Source organism: Quercus lobata, chromosome 5, assembly GCF_001633185.2.
Source record: "Quercus lobata isolate SW786 chromosome 5, ValleyOak3.0 Primary Assembly, whole genome shotgun sequence".
NCBI lineage: Eukaryota > Viridiplantae > Streptophyta > Magnoliopsida > Fagales > Fagaceae > Quercus > Quercus lobata.
The window spans coordinates 57,941,641-57,957,062 of NC_044908.1; the positions used below are offsets into that span (position 1 = coordinate 57,941,641).

The following is a 15,422-nucleotide window of genomic DNA, read 5'->3' on the forward strand; positions in this document are numbered from 1 at the left end:
ATTCCCTTTACAACAGATAGCCAAGATCACGAACTTTCCCTTTCCAATCATGTGAGCCTTCCCTAGTTGCTTTTACTTATTAGTCTAAACTCATGACAAAATATTTATTATGAATTTTTTTGTTTTGTTTTTTATTTAAGAAAATGATGGATCTCCTTGAATATTGAACTATCCTTCCACAAACTTCATTGATCCATCCAATCGATTTAGCACTCTTACATCCTAAATGAGCAGTAATTATCTTTTGTGCTTGTTCCAAAAGATACAACCTCATAAGCTAGAGTCTAGTAAGCTTCAAGTGGTCATCATTATTTAGAAATGATGTTAGCTGCTCAAATCTAACTAAACCTCCATTTAAAAGACCATGGAGAATTCTTTTTTCTTGCCTCCTAGAATCCCTTTTTCCCCTCATTTATACCATATTTTAAATGTTTCTCAACCTGATTTTTTTGGTTAATTTCCTTTGACTTATGTTGATTTGGTTAAATAGGTAAACTTTAAGGTAAAAGTTTAACATCTATTTAGTTGTTTCTGGTCTTTATAATTAAAGTTCGTTGGCCTAACCATCTACACTCGCCAATCGCCATTACCCTTCCAACCTTGGCACCCTGCACACATTGCTTGCGAGATAAGAAAGAATTTTCATCTTTCCCTTTCCACTAACAAGATATTCCTTGTATCAAGACGTTGCTTCTACTTTATAAGTTATCCTTGATTATTGAGATTTCCTTGTTCTTTACTTTCTTATACATGTTTGTGATCTTGTTTCTACTTTATAGTTTATATTATACTTTAATTGCCTCATTAGCTACAATGTGATTCTATCCGAATTATTGAGATATCTATACTTTTTTGACTTCTTTCTTGGCTGTTTTGTGATGTTTAACACCGTTTCCAAAGTTATTTTGCTAAATAGCCATCACCCAAACTTATTTAGGGCGGTAGCCCTCATTTGGAACTCAACTTTTGTAAAATTGAGTTTCCGATACAGCTCAACTCCTTGAGAGTCAAGATTTAGGACACATTGACTGAGGTGGCAGAAATTGATGTGGCGATTTCCAAAAAGAATTTCCCCAATTAGAATTGGACTTTCTAAATGATGAGTTCAAATGGAAAATAAGAATCCGGCTTTGTGAAAGTCGAATTTCTAAAGAGAACTCAATTATATAAAAATTTGAGTTGTGTTTAAAATTTAGAGATTCGTGTCCAAAGCTAGTATAACTCAACAGAACCCCACATAACCTTCATTTCAATTTTCTACATACCATTTTTGAAGAGCTCTCTCACCCTTCCTCCTCTTCCTTTGCAATTTGTATCAATCAAAACCTTTAAATCTTCTTACTCCATTGTTTCATTTGATATATCAATTTACAAGTAAAAAACTATGGTGGGCCTTTCTGAGATTGTGGGCTTGGCTGCCTGTTACCACACTACTGCCCAATGATTCTAGGTAGGAAAGTTAGGACTAGTCCAATTACAACTCACCTCAGACCAGCTTGTGTACACTAAAGTCCCTTTGTTGAAACTTTGGTCACATGCCCATAGCAAATGAGACTGTTACACAAGAGTTATGGCAAAAAAAAAAAAAAACAATATGACAACAATAAAAGAAATATACTTGCTATTAGACAAAATAAGTAAAGGATTCTCAATTAAAATAAAGAAAGAGAACGGCACAACACCAAGAAATACATTACAAGTGAAATGGCAAAGGCAAAAGAGAAATAATACTGGTACTTAATCAATAAAAGCAAGGAAGGAATGGCTAGTATGTCGTGCTCAATTGCATTACGGGACTATGACCAAGGAGGGAACCACTCCCTCAATGTGAAAAACCTCTCAAGAAGATTCTACTATAGAAATTACCCACTTTGAGAGAACAGGCCTAAATGGCTTATGCCTAGAAAATCCTTAATCCTTAACAGAGGACAGGATTTTAGAGGGAGAGAAGGGATTAGCCTATTGGTGCATGCCTGCCATTCTATTCTCTCTCTGTTTTTTCTTCCCAACTTTCTTTTCCTTTTTTTTCTTTTTTCCCGTTTTGTTACTCTACTTTTCCCACTCTTTTCTTTCTAGCTCTTACTCGTGTGTTATAGTGGTGATTGTTGTTGTTGTTAGGAATCTCTTGTTATGATTGTTGCTGTGTTGATGATCCCACTGTGCACAGCAGAGGCTCCTTATATACTGCCTACCGTGACTAGTTTTTCACCATTTCACCCTTTAACCACTTTTATTTGGGTGTGGATGTCCTTCCAGATCACCCTCTGGTTTGTTAGCTGCCCAGCCACCACCACTTACCTTTGTTGGCCATGCTACTCTCCATTACTAGACAAAGAAAACTATTTTCTTTGCTTGTTCACCATGGCATTCCTATCCACAACAGTGTGGGTATTCTCTCTTACTATCCCTCATGGCATGCACTTAGTGGTTCCAACTCATCCCTCCCTCTTTTAGTTGGTATGTCATCCCAGCAGGACATTTCCCCTAAAAGATTTTGAGCGAGAACCCTAGAATAGGCTCCCCCCCTTCTCCCCACCGCCAAACCATACCCTCACTTACCTCTGACCCATGACCCACCACTCCTGCATTGGCTGGGTACAGGTTGGTAGTGCCTGGGCCTTGCGCATGCTCCACTTCTATGTATGTCCAAAGCTTGTCTGCTACTCATGCGTTTGTCATGGTCTGGAGGCTCATCTATGCATTCTGCTACTCATCCTTGACCTCTTTTGGCGTGAACTGTTTTCTGATCTTCCATTCTTTATGGCTTGGTTCCTTCAAGGGCTAGGCCTTGCTCGATTGTGGGCTTTTCTCTCTTTAGCCCACTCTTTGCTCCTTCCGTAAACTTGCTACCATAACTGTCATGCTACTCTGTTATTCCTGCTGTGGTGTTATTTGACCCATGCTTGATGGGCCTCTTTTAGGCCTACTACATGCTTTTCTTTTACTTGATTACAGTGACCCAGCATTGTCATTGGGTCTGCATTCATGCCACTTGGGTTTCCTTTACTCATTCCATTACTTACGGGCTTCCTTGGCCCATTTCTTCCTCCTTGGACATCCTCGGCCCACTTTCTTTCCTTAGGCATCCTTGGTCCATTCCAACTTTGCATTCCCATAGGCTTTTGCTAATTCTTTTAGGCTTCCCTGGCTTAATTACTATATCCTTTACCTTTAGGGTTCATGGGCTTTCCATCAACCCCTTACTCACTCACTTCATCACTTTGGGCTAGCCTCGGTCCATTCTTACTATCATACTGCCTATGGGTTTACTACTTCTTTCTCTATTATTCCTGCTATGTTATTCCTGTTATGGTACTTTGTTATTCCTACTGTGGTGTTATTTGATATGTGCTTGCTGGGCCTCTTTTGGGCCTGCTACATGCTTTTTCTTTAACTTGATTACAGTAACCCAGCATTGTCATTAGGTCTGCATTCATGCTACTTGGGTTTCATTGACCCATTCCATTGCTTACGGGCTTCCTTGGCCCATTTCTTCCTCCTTGGGCATCCTCGGCCCACTTTCTTTCCTTGGTCATCCTTGGCCCATTCCAACTCTGCATTCCTATGGGCTTTTGCTAACTCTTTTAGGTTTCCCTAACCCAATTACTATATCCTTTACCTTTGGGGTTAATGGACATTCGATCAACCCTTTACTCACTTACTTCATCACTTTGGGCCTGCCTCAGCCCATTCTTGCTTTCATATTTCCCATGGGTTTACTTCTTCTTTCTCTGTGCTCCTTTAGGCCCGCTTGCTTCCTTCGAGGCCTATATATCATTTTATGGGCCTTTTATCCATCATTCCTGTCATTCGGGTTTAATGGTTTTTCTCTCAATTTACTAACTTTTTTCTGCCCATATTGTTGGGTTTCTTCCTGCTATTGGGCTCTTCCAAAATGAGCATCAACATTTAGCCCCTTGAGCATATGAATTGCTCATGTGGTTCATATGCGAACAAAAGACTTTCTTATCCTTTCTATCTTTCCTTCTTCTTTTCCTTCGCGAGCTTTTTCAAACAGTAGGCCCCACCTCATTATTTTTTTTTCTTCTTGCCATGAACAGTGTTGTCTCTTCAAATTTCCCAATTTAGCAGTTATTCTGAAACACAGCTTTTGCTTCATTAATTCCATACCTTATCCAATGGCTGACCCATCACATTCTTTCGTGTCAGCGTTAATGACTTTAGTACTTAAGAGAGATCCCCTTCATATTCCTGACACAAACACTTTCTCCCTTTCCCTTTCTTCACTGTACCTTCTCCCTCAAACACTTTCATACATTTACTCCAATCAATCCTTTCATTATGACGCCGACGAAAGGTCAAGGTTCTTCCCGCCGTAAGGGGAAAGAAGTCGCCTCCGATGATCCTACCACGCGGGATGTAGGCGAAGAGGCCCTTCATTCTGAATCGAAGCGTTCCGACGAGGAAAAAGCACAGTGCAATCTCGATAGTGAGTGCACTCCTTTTATCGACCCATGGTACGACACTCATGCCCATTTTTCGAAAGTCCTAGGTGAGTATACGCCACACGCAGTCCGGCCGTGTGTGGCTTGCCCTTTGCCATGACAACACAGATATATATTGGGCTTTGTTGGCTTCTTCGATTCCAGATCTTGTTATCCGCCAAGGTACTTCACTCCCCGTCCCCATTTTCTTCGAATTTGGGTCGGGTACCGCTTTAGGTTGGAAGGAATGGGTGGACAACGAGTTTTCTAACAAGGGTTTCATGGCGGCGTTATAGTAGTCCGGTGTGTTGAGGGCCATCGTTTCATCGTATTGCTTGTCCAACTATAAGGACTTGTTTAATCTCCGCCATTTGGTCTGCCAGTGGTGCACCACTACTCACACCTTTTTTCTTTCCTGCGGTGAGATCACCGTGACCTTGGAAGCGTGGTAAACTAATTGCTTTTACCTATTCTTGGTGATGTTGACCCTGGCGCCTTAGAGTTTTCTCCGGAAGAAGAGGCCGTGGAGGCCAAGTTGAGGAAGGGGATGAGTGGCAACGCGAAGTTGTCACATTGGGTTGGGTCTTTCTCTAAGGCCTCCATCGCTGCCCGCTATGTGGCCTTTGTCACGTTTTGGCTCTATAAGTTCATATTTGGCTCTCACCCTCACTATGTTGTGAAGCCTCTGTATTTTCAATTAGCCATTAAGATATCTACTGGGGTGAGTTTGCCATTGGCACCCATGTTTCTGGGACACCTATATGTTCAGTTAGATATCCTACAGAGTGATGAGGATCAGGCAGGTTCCTACCATATAGTCACTTCCTCTGTTTATAGTACCATTTCACAGCATCTGTTGTATGAGCGTTGTGCCAGGCACTTGGCAAAGTGTAGACCTGTCCACTTTGCCAAGGAGAGATACCAGTCGTGTCCGAGAGTTATCACTGATTTTTGTGGTTGGTTTGAGTCTAATTTTCCATTGGCTTTTCCTTGGGTTGGTTTGAAGCCGATTGAGCATCCTACCGTTGAGTTCTTTGATAAAGGGGTTGGGTTTTCTTAGAAACCATATAGGAACTTGGGCACAGGTTATACATGTGCTGATTCTGCCATAGGTCCTTTTGTTGATACCGCTGGGACCACTACCCCGTTGACTGGCTTTGATGATAAGGGTATCACTTACTTGGCGGCCACTAATGCTGGATGGTTGCCCTATTTGGCAAATGAGGGTATTAGATTTGTGCATTATTCCGCTGATAGGGTGAGGAGGCAGTTTGGGCTGGATCAGGATATTGCTGATGAATTTTTTGCCATTATAAAGTCCCCTACTTCTGTTCGGCCATTCCTGTGGCACACTACCTTTGAGTTTTGGAGTAGGCGTTTCACTGCAGTCATTATTCCAAGCTCACAAAGGGAGGGTATTTGTACTGCTACCATGCATGGGTACTGGAAGGCCGTGATGACCTCATTTAAGTAGGAGTTGTTGGGCAGCCATGGGTTTTCTCTCATCCCTTTTGATGGCCTTAGTGTAGTCATTTCCGCCAACCTTCAGTTGCTCCTTCCCACCAAGTCTGTGGTGGCATATGCTTGGAAGTAGAGTCGGTCTACTATATTTGAGTGGGTTGAGAAGGAGAGAGGGTGGTTCGGCTATGCTGGTGACTATCCCGCGGGCTGGGAGAAGAAAGTGAAGGTTACAAACATCTTTGTGCTCGTGAAGAAAAGTCATGCACTTCGGTCCGCCAAGCCTAAGTCTGCCAAGAAGGGGATGACTCCTCTAAGACCTGTACAGCCATTATGCCTTTTGAGGGTGACCTTCCTCCCGTATGTAACATAGTTTTAGAAAGCTCTCCTCCTCCTTTTGCTCATATCCGTTCCAGCAGACGCCTTACTGCAGGCAAGTCTAGGCCTCCTGCTCCGCGGCCATCTGCTGATGCTCCTCCTTCTAGCAGGACCTGAGGCAGCAAAAGGAAGACATCCCCTCCTCCTGCATTCACCACTACTGAGAGGAAAGTATGTTATCTCTAATTTTACTTCATCTTCATTATTTTTGTATAGGGCTTTTCTGCGACTAACCCCATATACTTGTTGACTCATTCCCTTCTTCTTGTCTTTTCTTTTCTTTTGCAGTCTAAGCACAAGAAGGACACATCTATCATCCACCCTATATTGCTTGATGAGTCCGAGTTTGAGGTATGTCTCCCTCTTTTCCTCTCTTCCTTTCTTGCATGTGTTCCCATTGCCATGCGTCATTGATTGCCCCATTTCTCTCTCTCCTCTTCTTTTTGCATCATCAATTATTATGCATTTTTCTCCCTTTTATTTATTTTTTTTGCTTCACATTCTTCAGGCTGAGCTCGAGCCTATCTCCATATATCACCCCACGACTGAGGTGGTTTATGTCGCCGTGGGCACACCTATAGAGGGTTACTTTGATGAGGCTGATGTGGTGGCTGAGGCTATGGCTCCTGCTGCTCCTGCTACCACACAAGGAGTTCCTGTCAAGACACCTATCCCTTCCACTAAGCCAGGACTTGTAAAGGGAGGTGCCCAGACCGAGGGGGTCAATGAGCTGCTTCCATTCCTGTCGAGACTCCTTCTCCCCAGAAGAGAGCTACTCCTCCGGTTGCTTCCTAGATTGAGATTGCCTCTCCTACCACATCTCTTGTCATCTCTATCAGCAATCCTTTTGCGGCTTTATCTCAGGCCATGAAGGACGACTCCTCTTTGATGGTTACCCCTTCTTCCATCCCTAGCTCTACCACACGTGAGCCTGATGCAAACTTGTCCTCTGAGGTATCTGAGGAGATTCTTGAGGATTCCGATGACGAATCCACCGTGAAAAAGTGGATCTCTGATTCTGATGAGGAGGAAGGTGATGAGCATGAGGCCGAGGCCATAGGTACGTATTCTTTCATATTTGTTAAATTTTCTTTTCACCTTTTATCATTGCCTTCTTCTTTCTTCTCCCTTTTATATGCATCTGTATAACCTCCTGATGCAATCTCCATTCATTTTGTATGTCTATTCTTCTGATCACAGATACTTTTGAGGAGCCAGAAGTTGCAGCAGACACAGCAATGCCTACAACCACTTCTCCTTCCGCACCTACAGCACTTGTTTTTGCCATACCTTCAGCACTAGTTTTTGCCGTTCCTACAGTACCAATTTCTGCCATTCTTATAGCACTAGTTCCTGCCGTTCCTACAGTACCAATTTCTGCCATCCCCACAGCCCCCATCCTCGCAGGTCCTAGTATGTCTTCTTCCTCTCATCCTCCTCCTTGTTTCTTCATTATGAATTCACCCTTCTTACTTTATGGTTTCTCACACCGCGTTTCATGTTGCCCATTAGGTCTGATTCTCACTGCCCTTTCTCAGTTTGAGGTGGGCAGCAATTCTACCATAGTTCCAGACCCTATAAGTGAGGTCGCGGCCTTCTTCACTCATTTCGATTAGCCCAAGGTTAATGACCTCGATCCCATGGACTTTTGGGGTTCTGGGCCTCCCTATATTGACTTCCATGCTTTCAGAGTCCCTGGGGATTATGTTTCTCACTTGGAGGCAGTTTACAGTAACCACGGGGACTTCATGCAAGGATTCCGTCTTGGCCGTTCCACTAGAGAGTACTTTTTGAAGTTGTTGGGGAGTGTGATGAACGACATTGAGCACAACTTCATTGTTACCATTTCGGCCGAGAGGATCCTGCAATAAAGGGCTACGGTGCAGGAGCTTGTTAGTGTAGGCTTTGCTGTAGAGTTCATCTTGAACCATCTTCGTGAGATTGCCCAAGCCTTCTTCATGAAAAAGTTTTAGCTTGCTATTAATGCCATTAACACACGCATTAAGGCTCTGAGGAAGGAGGTGGCGGACTTGGAGGGACATCATGAGCGCCTTGTTTCTAGTGTTGGTGGTCCAGTCGCTTAGGAGATCAGAATATTATTTCCGAACTTCGTTGATTATGTAGTTTCCCTTTTGTTCCCTTTCCCTTATTCCCTTTTGTTCCCTTTCCCTTATTCCCTTTTCTAGTACACTTTATGTTTTCTACAGTACTTATTTGGCAAGTCTTACATGACTGCTATAGTTTGGGTTTATAAATTGTGATACTACACTTGCTACTGCTTTTGCTATTACTATAACTATGATGCCATATGCTTTCTAATACTTCATAGCTTTGCATTACATTTTGATAAAAGCATGTTACAATATTGCCTGTCACATAGTCACTTGAAGGAAAGGAAACATAGAACTCATTAACAAAAGGGATAACTACATGACTTTCTTTTAAGCATAATAATTTTTTAGCCACTTGCCATTGATGGGATCCATCAGATCTTTTCCATCCATCTAGGCTAAATGATAATACCCACTTGCATGTGCTTCTCTTATCACAAGGGATCCCTCCCATTTTGGTGAAAACTTAAATGGTCCTACCATATCTCGTCTGACGTGGTCTGTTGCCTTTAGCACAAGTTGTCCCTCTGCAAACACTCTTTCTTTATGTCATCTTGCTATAGGCTTCGGTCATCTTTTGTCTATATCTGCAGTTGCATTCTTACGCCTCTTCCCTTTTTTCGTCAAGCGCCTCTAAGTCTTCACACCTTCCTACTGTAAAGACTCCATTTTCTTTTCCTTCTTCCGCATCTACATGACTCTTAAAGAAGGAGTCATTACTTCTGTTGGGCTCATTACCTCTATTTCGTAGACTAAGAAAAAGGGTGAAAACCTTGTAGCTAACTTTGGTGATTTTCTGTAAGCCCAAAGAGCGTTTGGCAGATGTGTCATCCATCCTCCCATATATTCTTGGCTCATTTTGCTGATGATCTTTATGAGAGTCTTGTTTGTCGCCTCTGCATGCCTATTCCCTTGAGAGTAATAGGGTGATGACCGATAGTGCTTGACTTGGTAGAACTCCAGCATTTTCCTTACATCGCTGTTGACAAAGGGTGTGTCATTGTCACTGATGATCCTATGGGGTACCTCAAACCTGACAATTATGTTCTTCTTGATGAAGTTTGCTACTGCTCCTCTCGTGGCTTTATAGAGTGGTACCGCTTCTACCTATTTGGTGAAATACTCTGTAGCCACTAGGATCCATATGTGTCCGCATGATGGCGGATTGACTAGTCCCACCAAATCAAGCCCCCAAGTGTGGAAGGGCCAAGGGATGACCATGCTGTGTAAGTTCTGCAGATGAGTATGAATCAAGTTGGCTTGTACTTGGCAACTGTGGCATTTTTTCACAAATTTTGTTGTGTCTCTCTTCATAGTGGGCCAATAGTAACCCATTTGTAGAAGGAATCCGTACAAATTTTTCTTCCCCTGGTGCTGCCCACACTCTCCTGTGTGTACTTCTTTTATCATCTCACTTGCTTCCTCGAGACCCAAACATTGTAATGGGTCCCTATCATACCCTTTCTTGAAAAGGACTTTGTCATACAAAAAGTAACGTATTGCCAATCTCTTAAGCTTATATCTTTCACTGTGCCTTTGTGGCAAGATACCTTCTGTTCAGTGCTGCACGAATGGACTCCTCCAGTCTTCGCTGACGAATACAGCGTAACTTTCCTCTCTGTTTGTTGTAAGTTGGTAGGCCTCGCATTGGATTTGGACTTGGTCTGCGTCCTTGCCCATGCTTGGCCAATAGAAACCTGCCCTTTGAAATCTACGGTAAAGATTAACCTCCCCACAAAATCCACAGGTCTTATCATGCACTTCCTTCAACTTTCTTTGAGCTTCCTCCTACCCCACGTGTCACGCCCCAAACCCGATACTCGAATTTGTGACCATGACCGGCATGCTAATATCAAGCCTAAACCTGATATTAACAAGAACCACTTAACTTTTTGAAAACTCATACAAAAGCTTTCCTCATTCTTTTCATTTTTGTTTAATTACTTAAATGATATAACCTTTGACTTGACATTCAGAGCATCTACATTGTACTCCAAAGAATAACATAATCCACCAATCATTTAATTTCCACACTTTTACATAATACATCGCTTGATACTTTAAGGTATACACAACTTTCATTTGATCCTAAAATACACAATAACTATAAAGCTAAACGTTAGAATGCTAATTTAGGATCTATACATATAAAACTAAAACCAACTCCTTCCAAACTCGACTAAGGCTCCTTCTGCTCCAAAATAAAACATGTTAACTGAAAGAGTGAAAAGGGTGAGCTACACAGCTCAGTAAAGGTAAGATATATGAGAATTCAATAAGGATGCATGTAAATCATTTCATTTTATGATTATTTCAGATAGGAGAACATCTTTTCATGCATAGCATTTTATACTATTTATGATAATAGTTTATACGCTCTTCATAGGAAAATAATTGTTCTCCTTTTTCTTATCAGATTAATATTACCAAAACCTTTCGGATTAAACTTCTATCATTTTCTACAAAGTCACCACATATATTCTCATTACAAAATAATCATTTTAACGTAAATCAATTAATCGGCAACTTTGTATTAAACTAGAAACATCATGACCCAATAAGAAAACCTTTCTTTATAAACCTCTTTCCAAAAAATATTATAACTTTCATAGTCATAAAACTTAACATTTCATAAAGAACAAGTATCTGATAACTTTTAAACATAACTTGTATTTTCATCAGAAGCTTTACCTTTATAACATAATAGAACTTCATAAACTTTTATCTTTAATGAACAGCTTTTCTTTTCATTAGAAACTTCTTCTTGCCATGAGAGTTTTCACTTTTCACAATACTTTTAAACAAAATAATTCTCTCATGATTAATAACATAACATAGCTGTTTATAACATATTGGTTAGTCCATGTCTGATAAGCTGTACAGAGAAGGCCTCATCACATTTGGGTGCCCCTGTGTGTATGATATTGTCCCCTTTGGGAGGCCTGATGGCACATCCCCTCCAGGTTTTGTTCCTCCCCGCCGTCCGTACACATTGGGGAGAAGGCCTTAGTCAGATTAGAGTTACGGGCAACTCCATTTCCTCTACTTTAAATGGCCTAGAGTTACGGGCAGCCTCATTTCCTCTACTTTAAATGGCCAAACAGATAGCATTTTTCCATGGAAAGCCAATAATTAACCCCTACTGGCTGAGTTCAAATTATCAGAGGACATAACCCGAAAACATTTCATACTTTACATCATACTGAAATTTCTTATTTTGCATAACATTTCATAATAATAGCATTTCCATTCTTTTCATTAAACATCATGTTCGTGGAATCAATAATAGCATCAATATGTTTAAATCATATACATAAGTTTTTCGAAAGCTCACGAACATATCTTTGTCAGAATAATGATTACATGCCATATCTCTAATCAAAAACATTTTAATGCATAATATACTTTAAAATAACCTCATGACTTACCAAATGCTCATATAACTTATCCCTTACCTGAAAGCAGAGGAACCGAGAGCCTAAAGTCAAAGGAGCTTAAACCTGGGAAACTGGTGACACCTAAACCAAATATCAAAGCTTATTACTATCCATAATTCCTTATCATAAACTTCACATTCATCTCAAAACCTATCTCTTAGAATCAAGGAAGTCCTAATCCCACCTCAAAGAGGTTCCCACAAACACAAAATGCATTCATCAGAAAACATGATGTAATTAATCATAGAGAAACCAATTTATAAAATTTATATATGATTCTAACATACCAAAGGATGAGCATATTAAATTATAGCTCAAAACATTCACCTTAACTTTAGAATTAAATCCTCAAAGTTAGGCATGTCCCTTACTGTTCACTGTTTTATTCCAGCAGCGTATGCCTCATTTGTAAAATACAAATGGGCTGTCCAAACACCTCCAATTGTCATGAAATTTTACATAACTACTCCCCTGTATGTCCAGTATATACCATAAAAATTTCGGAGTCAAAGCGTGAAACAATAATTTACTAAAAATCACACAATACAGTATACTCAAATCTGTCCTGATAGAATTTCTTGTAACTTACAAATTAAACCATTATTTTTATATTCATCCAAATGCTGTGAGACCACTTCTATAAAAACCATGTGTGCCTTAGAATTCATGAAAACTACCCCTTGCATCCTAATTCACAAAATACGATTTAATACAGAATTTTCTTGTAGTAAACATCAAATCTGTCACAGAGACAGCTTCAGTACATAATCTTACAAAATCATCAACAAATAGCAATAGGTCTTAATTTAATTTGGGTTTTTTTTATACCTATAGTATACATATTAAAATACCCTAATAAGCATTCAATAGACCACAATATCATCAATATTTCAAGTAACTAAACCAGAATCACCAATTCAGCTTCTAAAATCAGAGTAGAGAACAAAGAGGGAAAGTAAGCAAACAATTATACCATCCAAATACACCAAATCAGATGAGGTTTAATTACTTACCCACACACTTTGAAGATGAAACCTTAAGGCTAATTGTTTAATTTCTTCTCTAAAGAAACTAGAATTTTTGGTGAGAAAGGGAGAGAGAGATGTTGCCATGTAAGAAGGGAAGAGGAAAGAAGAACAAAGAAAGGGGAAAAAGGAGTAGAGAAAGAGGAAAGCGAGCTGCTGGACTTCAGATGCAGCAAAATAAAGATAGGCCAAATTGACTTTAGGGGTGGGGTACGTGGGATGCTAGGGAAGAAAATATCCCACCCCATTTCAACTTCCTTTTTTTTTTTCTTTGCATTCACACTTTTATTTATATATATATATATATATATATATAAACTTTGCATTCACACTTATCTACAAGAATTATCTTATCTTACACACACACACACACACACACACACACACACACACATATATATATATATATATCCTTACCTTTATACACTTAATTAAACACCAACAATTATATATCTAATAACTTAAACCACTTAATATGATTTTGTACGTACTTAGTATATATTTAAAATACCGATAGCAATTCAGTTATGTATAATCTTTACAATTCTCATTTAATGGCATTATAAAATAATATGCTTATTAAATACTCTTCTATTATTTTTTGTAAGTAAGTGGCTTAAAATATTAATCATACTTAACCACTTAAACACATAGTTTAATTATAAAAATTGGGTCGGGGTGTTATACCACGCATCTTGGCAGGACCCCACCTGACATCCTACAATACAATTCTCCTCTTACTAAGGCGTAGTCTTTTAGCGCCTTCAATTCTGCCATGTCTTCTTCTCTCGTCAAAACTTCCTTTATAGGAATCCTCCAATCTTCTTCACATTGTTCCTCCTGGAACCTTTCCTTCAACATCTCGACAATAGACTCATTCCTTTTGCTAACTTCTATCCTGGTGTTGTCTCCTTCAAAAACTATTTGCGAGCCTAACGCAGCCAGCGCATCCACATATCAATTCTTGTTCCTTGGAGCATGCTCTATCTCAAATGTTGAAAATTTTTCCTCCATCCTTTAGGCCATCGTTTTGTATGGGGCTAAGCTGGGTTCCTTCAAGGAGAAGCTCCCTTTGGTTTGGGAGACCACTAGGTTTGAATCACCTGTCACTTTTAGATGCTTGACCCCCATTTCAAGAGCCATAGCTAGCCCGGTGAGATAAGCCTCACATTCTGTGGTATTATTCGAGCAAGGGAATTCTAATTTGAATGAGAGCGCCACAGCCTCATCCTCTTTATGATATAGGACTATTCCCACGCCTCCTGAGTGGGTGGTCGAGGATCCATCAAACTTCATTACCCACTACTCTCTAATTTCTTCTGCCATGGCCACCTCCCCTAGGACCTTATCGTCCAGTGGGAATTCCTCTTCTCTTGGAAATTATGCCAACAAGTCTGCTATAGTCTGGCTCTTCACTGCTTTGGGCATTCCCGCTTTCAAATCATATTGTGACAACTGAAGAAACCACTGGGATATCCTTTTCGAAAGAATTGGCTGTCGCAATAAAGCCTTGATTGCATGAGACTTAGTCATTAGCCATACCTCGTAGGCTAGGAAATAATGGCGTAGCCTTTGTGAAGCATATACTATGGCCAAGCATGCTCTTTCCGCTCTTGGGTAGTGAGTTTCTGCATCTTTCAAGGCACAACTGATGTAGTAAACCGATTGCTCAACACCACCTCCATCCTTTTGGACAATTAATGCGCCTATGGTATACGAGTTGGTGGCTAAGTAGAGCATCAATGGCTTCTTGCGGGTTGGGGCTTGCACCGTAGGAAGGTTCATCATAATCTGTTGTAACCTCCTAAAGGCTGTTTGCTGTGTTTCTCCCCACTCAAAGCTTTGCCCCTTCTTGAGTAATTGGCAAAGGTCGAAGTAATTGATGCTAAACCAGGAATGAATCTCCAAATGTATGAGACTTTCCCTAAGAAACTCTTCAATTCTTTCACCGTGGTAGGTGGCTTCATGGTCGCTATGGCTGTGGCCTTGGCCAAGTCTATATCTACCCTCTGCTTTGAACAAAGAAACCTAGAAATTTCCTAGAAGATACCTCAAATGCACACTTGAGGGAATTCATCCTCAATTTGAAAGCCCTACATCTTTCAAATACTCTTCTTAATATTTGGACATGCTCTTCTCGCCTTTTTGACTTCACAACTATATCATCTATATAGTCCTCCAATTCACAGTGCATCATGTCATGGAATATGGCCGTCATGGTATGTTGGTAAGTTGCACCTACGTTTTTCAACCCAAAAAGGTATTACAGTATAGTAGAAATTGCCTATGGGTGTTCTGAAGGCAGTTTTCTTTGCATCCTTTGGCACCATTCTGATCTGATTGTACCCGCTGAATCCGTCCATGAATGAAAACATGGTGTTCTCTGCTACAGAATCTATCAGCAAGTCCATGTTTGGTAGCGGGAATTCATCCTTCGAGCAAATTCTGTTGAGATTTCTGAAGTCTACACAACACCTTATCTACCCATTTTTCTCATTTACTAGTACGATGTTCGATAACCAACGTGGATACTAAATGGGTTTGATGAAACCTGCAGCTAGCAACTTT

The 15,422-nt window shown here is 40.5% G+C and overlaps 1 long non-coding RNA gene across 1 annotated transcript; it reads right to left on the reverse strand.

The window, feature by feature from the left end:
* Positions 1 to 10,812: 10,812 nt before the first annotated feature.
* LOC115989159 lies at positions 10,813 to 13,109 on the reverse strand. The gene is made up of 2 exons (XR_004091826.1): positions 12,843 to 13,109; positions 10,813 to 11,910 (listed from the first exon to the last, which is right to left on the reverse strand). It is a non-coding gene; the product is annotated as an uncharacterized LOC115989159 (long non-coding RNA).
* Positions 13,110 to 15,422: the final 2,313 nt, after the last annotated feature.